The 8,217-nt window shown below is 35.3% G+C and overlaps 1 long non-coding RNA gene across 6 annotated transcripts in view; it reads left to right on the top strand.

Moving 5' to 3' along the window:
• Positions 1-11: 11 nt before the first annotated feature.
• LOC112984399 (uncharacterized) overlaps positions 12-8,217 on the top strand; it is a 271,769-nt gene continuing 263,563 nt past the window's right edge. For all 6 annotated transcript variants that reach the window (XR_010391428.1, XR_010391427.1, XR_010391426.1 and 3 more), the window contains exon 1: positions 12-244. This is a non-coding gene — a long non-coding RNA (uncharacterized LOC112984399). The remainder of the gene's footprint in view (positions 245-8,217) is intronic.

The following is an 8,217-nucleotide window of genomic DNA, read 5'->3' as shown; positions in this document are numbered from 1 at the left end:
CGCACCCCCCCCCCCCGCTTCCTCCCGCCCGCGCCGCGCGTGCACTCCGCGACCGTTAGCCTCTGGCGCAGTCCTCACGCAAACGGTCTCTGCCTGCCCTGGAGGCAGGCTCCTGCCCACCCGGCTAGGGCAGAAATCCTTCCTCTTTCATTCTCGATTTCAGAGCCCAGAGGTTTTGCGTTAAGACCCAGTTGCCAGAGCCACCTTCTGGCCTCATCATCTTGGATTTCGTTTAAAAAGAAATGTAAGTTTTATCTTTCGTGGTTATAGGGTAGGAAAGTATACCCCCCTCAGCTCTGATTGCTCAAAAAACAAAGAGGTCACACTTTTTCTTAAAATGAGCTGTGGAGAGTAAACAATTCTTTAAAAGTAGTTCTAGGGTGTTAGTAGGCTTTTGAATACCTGGAGTTGACAATTCTCAATAACTTGCACAAAGGAGTAAATATTTTAAGCTTTTTTGTCTCTTTCCATCCCTGACCCTGGTAAATATCCAAGCTCCCTCTAGGCTGTTTGAATCCCCTTTGTTTTGTCCCTGTCTTTAACATCTCTGTGAAATTAGTTTTTAGCAGCTCTGCATTCAGTATTGCCTGCTAAGGGAAGATGAATATTTTATGATAGTGTATCTAAATGTATGTGTTTTGTTGTTTTAATCTACTCAAACATTACACTGAGGAAAGGGTTAATATAAAAGTCATAAAATCTCATTTTTATAAAGTCATCTGTGTCCGCATTTACAAACTTTGGAAGCAAATGAGAATTTGCAGTTCTTAGCACATCCCCAAATCACACAAAATGCTTATATCCAGGTATTTAGTTTGTGCTATCTGAATTTGAAATGTTACCTTTCTGAGTACATTATTATAATGAGGCAAACAGTATAATTTATGCCTGTGGTATAGTATAATGGCAATCTGTGTATACAATACCTTTACACATATATACACATTCTAAACAGATAGGATATGGTTTTGATGATGGGTATCATAATTTGAGAAAGATACTCTATACTCCGAAGATAAAATCCTTCTGAAAAGAAATCCTGTAATGTGTAGGTTAGACATTTGTATTTTGCTTTGCCATTGGTGTTCTGTAACACTCACTTTTGGAATGTAATCTAGCCTTTACCTAGGCAATTTCTTGAGGTGATTGGTGCCATCAACTGTTAAAATGCAGCCACTGCAGCCCTGGATGTATTGTAGTCGCTATTAATCACAAATGAACTTGTAAGCAAGAAAAAGTATCATTGAACAAAGTATCATTAAAAGTCTGAAAAAATGCTTTTATTTCTAGCTATCAAGTCAATACTGCCTGTTGAAATGCAACAATCGAAAACTTACTGCTTTCTAAAGAAAGCAGGTAATGCTTGGTGCTGTACAGTGTGCTTGGTGCTTGACACCACCACTTCCTGGTGGTATGTTGTAGCTGGTCTTGACACTGAATTTATTGTAATCTGTATTCTGTATAATTCTGTATGTATTCTGTATAATCTGTATTCAAAGGTAACTTTGTTGTGAGCTTGTATGGTTCTCTAAGACTGGTCCAGTCTACTAAGATTAGGCAGTATATCACTTTCAGATTTTCAAGACAAACAAACAGAAGCCTTCATAAGGAGAAAAGATCAATGTTACAGAAAAGGTATATTGATGTTTACAAACACAGGCCAATTATTAAAACAAGTTGGAACCATTTCTCTGCATGGTTATGACTCAGGACTAGAGAAAATATAAAGATTATAGCAGCATTTTTTTGGGGGCGTGCCCCTTTTAAACTGCAGCCCAAACTTAATCTTCCCCATACTTTTGAGAAGTTGGAAGTCAAACTGTAACCTCTTGTTACAAGCACATATTAAAACCAAATGTGAACCAGGCTGAGAACATTAGAAATTCTCTTGCCTTTACTAATAGGCTACTTACAAAGAGTATTTGTCAAGGAAGAAAGGCTATTCAGCTCTAGGGACCATTCACGGTATTTTTTTCTGAGTGATGGGCCCTGTTTAGTCAGAGGAGAAATTTCAGTTTATGACTCTCTGGTTTTATCTTCTAGGCTTACTTTAGGGAAGGGAAGGGAAAGTGCAGTGCTTATCCAGTAGCAGTAGAGGGAATTGGTCACATCCAGTGCCTGCTCTTGTATTTATGCTTGGAACACCAGTGGGACATTTTGCAAATTGTCCTGAATGTGAGTTGTTGTTGTTGTTGCCAAATTGTTCATTATTTGTATTAGTGTTGGAGAAATACCTAACACACAAATAGCTTCTGTTTCTTTTAGGTTTTAAAATAGCTTGATTCAGGTACCTTGTGCAATTTTTTGCTTGTTATTAAAATTCCCACATTTAAAAATTGGTTGCATAAATGATTTTATGAAACTGGGCTTTCCTGAAATGTTTGTGCTTGAGTTGCATACTTGAAATAGGAGCTGTGCTAGTTGAAACATGGAAACTGAGTCTTAAAATTGTCTTTCGGATCCCTATCGGTAAAGTGATCTACACTGGCTATAATGGTGCACTTTACAGATGTTGCTCTGATCCTCGTTATTAGTATTATGGTCTTCACTGAGATTATACATACATTTAAAAATATGCTCAATCACTTGCAGGATGTGGCCCTGAATACTAGCATATGGAAAGTATCTTTCATGAATTTTAATAGCAGAAACTTTAATTTGCAATCATAACATAAATGGTAGCTTCATTTTTCTGAAAGTGTTACCTCAAATTCATTCTATATATCTCAGAAAGCAAAAGGTCTAGAGCTCTCAGGTCTTTGTTATCTGTAATATCTTCCTAGAACTTTTAACCACCTCTGATTATATCAAGCTCACATTAGGAGATTTCGGTGTATGCTTCCATTAAAATTTTCCTCCTTACAGAAGTACAAAATGCAAAGCCAGAGTGGTTTGGCATGAAATAACTTCACAATCGTTTGTAAAGACAAGCTTCTAGACCTTGTTCAAGCCTCTAGTTTTGCAGAGACACAGACCTTTGCTGGAAGCCCAGGTGACCCTTGTGATCAGGAAAGTTTCCCTTTTTTAGAGTTTACTGCAATATATTGCCATCTTAATGAACTTGTAGTTCTAAGCTTTGCATGTATTTCCTTAGTATCAAGAGGCAAACTTTTTAAAAATAATCCAAGGTATAGATTCCATAATCAGTTCTTTCTGTTAATGAAACTGAGTCTATCCTTTAATTGGAGAAATAATTACCTTTCTTTATTCCACATTCCTATCAAAATATTCTGTTGTAAATAACTGAATATTTATAAAAGGAAGGAAAAAAAAATATTGCAGTTGTGGATACATCAATTGCTGAAAGTGGGTAGCTTTTTTTATTCATTAATGGAGTCTGCATCTGTTTTTGAGGCATTTTGAGTGTGTTTTCTGGAGTTTCTTAATTACTTACAATAAACTGCAGGTGTATTGGCAAAAAATGTTAGCCTGGGAAATGTTCCAGAAGACAGGTTTGTGTTTTTTAATGTAAATAGCTATATTATTATGGACCACTTTAAAGGTTCCACACTGTGTGCTTGCTGTGTTTTTAAATATTATAGCTTCACTTGAATGGCAGACAAAACAAATGATAATGTAAGAGTGTAATCTTTATCATGAGAGGGTATTGAATGCTGTTGAATTATTTGCGGAAATGATGAGTAGTATTTGAAGGGGTGTCACCATCATGCAGCTGTCTTAGGAGTAGATATCCCAGCTGAAATGGTGCAAACAAGTGTTACATGCTTAATTGTCATCTTAAAAGTTAGCTGAAAAGCGGTATACTGTGCTGCAGTTTCAGAAACTATGCTAATGAAGGCAGTAATCTTGCTAATCTTTTAAGTAGGAATTTTTAAAGCTCTTTAAAGTAGCTTTCTTGCAGTTTATTAAAATTTAGGCTTAGAATCCTGACCACTATTCATTCACTACCACTTTTGAAGCCCAAGGGTTTATTTTTAAGCTTTCGGGAATTAAAATTGTGTTCCTAGTCTAACTACAGGAATGTAAATACCTTTTGGAAAGCACTAGCTATAGTTACTCAACTAGGTTCTTGTATGTACTACAGCTGTTTAGTTACTGACTACTGATAGAATATGACCTTACAGCTCATTTTTGCTGTTCTGGGAAGTTTACTCCAGTATAAAGGAGTTGGTGGAAAGTGACACCAATAAGTGCAAAGTATAAAGGGTGCAATAAGCTTGAAAGATGTGCTCTTCAAGGCTTTAAAGAGCCCTAGCATGTAGTAAGTCTAGCTGCAGGTGATTTGCATTTTGTTTTGTTGTTTATATGTGTGCAAGCTAAGATGAGAATAAGTAGAAAAGCTACCATATCTGAATGACAACAGTTTACAGATAGCTTTACACAAAATTTAACTGCTATAAGGTTAAGACTTATAGAAATGAATATTATTTATTTTTATATATGGTTCTATTGACTTGAATTAGACCACTGAGCTGACTAAAGATTTCTCATCTGTATGAGTAAAGGGTTGTGAAGTTAGGTAATGTTTTGGGGACATATGTAACTGGTATGGACAATCATGTATATTCCAAAGAAACAGATAGAATTGTTAAAGTCCTGATTAAATTAAATACCAAAAACTAAGTAGTAACAAACCAAGAACGGAAAATAAATTGAATGACTTGTCATCTAAGGCTTTTAGATCATAAGTTAACATTACAGGTATAAAAAAAAATTGCTATCTAGCTATTCAGTATAATATATCAGTAGATAAAGTTTTTTCCTATTGGTTGGACTTTTGCATGGGTGCTGGTTACTTTAGTGAGTACGGTTTTCCAGAATCCGGTCCTAAATTTTAATTTTATTTTAATGTCTGAAAAAGAATGGTAATGTTTGGCTTACATTTTCTTGTACAGAGCATCATTTTTTTTCTTCAGTTAAGACTATATTTTTCTCTGAATATACTGTGTTACTTTCAACTTTTATGCACAGACAATCCTCCAAGCCAGACTTTCACTGCATTTCACTCTGTACAATCACTTTGTCTTGGAAAAAGTGTGTGTAAAAGGTTTCTGATTTATTTACATGGCAAATGATAATCCTCCCTGCAGAGATCTATATGAAAACAATGCAATCAAGAGTCAGGCTTACAGACTTTCTGTGAGAAAAGAGTCCAATATAATTGTACTAAAATAAGTGGGTTTAATCATCAACTGATATAAATCAGAGTATTTCCACCAGTGTCAAGTAAATTTGGCTTATCTACAACAACTGGACGTGCTACACTTGTGCAGTAGTGGTGAAAGCACTATCAAAAGCAAATTACACTGTCTTTTTTTTTTACCGTAAAAAGAATGATGTATTTACTTTTGACTCTGGGGTATTTTCCTGTGTGTCTCAGAGCAAAGACAGTTCAATTAAATATCAGTGGAGGGCTTTTTCTAGACAGAGACCTCTGGAAATTGCTCTAACCCTTTAACATTTGGAAAAGCATATTTAGAGAAATAGAATGCCTTACTGTACGTGCTTGCTTTCACAGTGGTGAAAAAATAAGAAAACATTTTCGGGAAGATACAATTCCATTTCAACCTCTCCCACTAAAAGTAATAAGCAAGTCAGCTGTAAGTTTTGTTTTCTGGTATAAAAGACTCCTAGATCAAAGTCAAGGAAAAATAACTTAGAAGTAACTTGCTTTATATGAAAGATGAAATCTGAACTTCTATGAGTTATGCTATCTGCTCTTTCATACTGGTGTCATGTCAGTCTCTAGTCATCTCCAGTCTATTAAATCCGAAAACATCACAGTTTTGTCATAAATGCGGAAAAATAAGAAGTCAGGACTATCAGCAACTGCATTTGATCTGTTTTTGAACACTGTTAAATGCAATTTTGCCGTGGTACTAAAATGTGAATTATTGGAATTCCCTGCCATGTCAGTGCCTATTGTTTAGTGGTTTAAAATCATCCTCTGTGACTTAGAACAATTTATATTTATTTAAAACTACACTTCTGAGTTCAGTTAACCTGTAGTGATTTATACTAAGTGAGTATTTGGAGGGAATAGTTACATCACAATCTCTTGAAGCAATATTATTCAGCCAGCGCTACTGAAGCCTAACTTCTTGCCACAAAATGTCAAAAGAACAAATTTTTTAAGCTGGGACAAAATCTGATTTCTGAGTTTATTTTAGAAAATTATACTCTTAAGGAGACATGGTATGTATGGTTATGAGATACAATCTTATCTTTCAGGTTTGGATAGAATAGTTATTTTGTTAAACCTCATAGCTGAGCTAGTCTTGCGTCTAGTTACCATTTAAAGGGTAAACCATCAAGAAAATTTCAGGCTCTGAAGAGGTGTTCATTTATCTGTAGTTAGCGATGACATTTTCTCCTCTATGGCCCTGTTCCTGTGGTTGAGCAGATGCGCATTGATGTCAGCACTGGAGTCTATTATAAAACTTTGGCAAGGTGGCAAGAATGACATTTTAAAGATGAGAAGTTTTAATTGTTTGTGTTCATTAAAGATCATCTGGGATTTTTCAGGAAATTATGGATGTTCTCCATTAGATGTAGTGTCTCTGTGAGCCTTTACTGTAACTCAGGTTTATTTTATCTTTATATATAAAACACCTAGCACAATTTTTATAAATAATGATTATCATTCTGCTTATTAACATCAAAGTTCTTATTTCAGTCTCAGTGGGTGGCAATATGTTTTCTCATTCCTTAAGCTGTTATACAGTGGTTATATGAGCTTTGCAGTGTCTCATATGTTCCATCCTACCTGCAGCATCTGCTGTTAAACTCCTTTGCTTGATTTGCTTTGCTGTCTTAGTCTCAAGTGTAGAAGAATGGCTAGGGAAAAAAGGGATACTTCTTATCCTATTGCTTATGTAAAGTTCACATAAATGAGCAGAAATGGGTCTATCCAAAATACAGGTGCTATAATTTCACATCATTCTTATGGTCTGCCAAAGAATAAGAAGGTCTTTTGTTTTCCTGCACTCAACAGCAGAAGCATCTACATAAGAACCAGATAAAATCTAGTCATCTGGTATAAATGTTTCATCATGCTTTGAGTTGAAAATTACCAATGTAAGGTAATGGTGGTATTATTTAAATAACATCAAAACAAATGGTAGGATTTGTGGGAAAATAGGAATTTGTGGTAAGCAAATATGCCAACTGAGTAGTATCTGACTCAGTCAATCAATGTCAGTCAATGAACATTGCTATTTTAATTTTGTTTAATTTTCTCCCACAAACACTTCTGCACTATAGTCTATTCACTCTGCAAACCATGAACAAGGATAGGTGATAGCAATTTTAAGATGTTGTATTTTTAACAGCTGTCTCAACAATGCTGGAGATCAGATCATGAAAGGCAATAATGTGCCCAGTGAGTATTTGGATAACTAACTAACTTTGAAATAGTGAAGTTCTATCTGTCCAAATATCTTTAGGAATTTGGGGCTTATTTTTTCCCTTACACTGATGTAAACCAGGAGTTAAGTGTATTGATATCATTGGGTCTGTTGTGGCTTAAAAGGGGAACAAATGAAGAAGAGACTGGGGTGTTAGCTCTTAGTATTTGAGCTTTCTCTTTCCCTGAAAAGTATTTCAAACAATAACCCTGTCCCCTTTCCTTTCCATTAAGAAACTTATTACCACCATAGCTGTTATATCAGACCTAAACAGCTGAGTTGGGAATTGAACTGTGGTCTTCCACAACTCAAAGGCACTATATGATCTCTGTTAGCTGTTAATGAGTTGTGTCAACTTGCTAGCTAACAGCAAAATCAATCTTATCAACTTTACTATCTGAAAAACATTATTACAATATAAAAGTTATTATTTGAAATTTGATGCATTCAGAAATACATCAAGAAAAAACACTGGAATTAAATCTTCATGCCTTCTTTCCCTAAATAGATAACTTCTGAGAAACTTAGATTTTACATTCACTCTAGCTGTTTACATTTCTGAGAATTTCCTCTGCAAGGCATTGCTCTTCATATATTTTAATTAAAAGGAAAAGAAGAAATAAATTGTCCTTGGCATATGTCATGCTAATGAGCACTGCTTAGTTTGAAAATACATGCTTATTGGTTTTACATGATAATTTCCCTTTGAACCAAAAGATTCTGTTTATACAGAAACATTTTCTGGAAGCAGTAGGGGGCATCATTTCACTTTTGTAATTCTTCAGAGACATTATCCCAGTGCATTATGTGTGCAAACTGAATTTTCTTTTTTTGTTTATGGCATTAATCC

The sequence above is a fragment of the Dromaius novaehollandiae genome, chromosome 13 (assembly GCF_036370855.1).
Source record: "Dromaius novaehollandiae isolate bDroNov1 chromosome 13, bDroNov1.hap1, whole genome shotgun sequence".
NCBI lineage: Eukaryota > Metazoa > Chordata > Aves > Casuariiformes > Dromaiidae > Dromaius > Dromaius novaehollandiae.
This window is presented reverse-complemented; position numbering and strand designations above follow the sequence as displayed.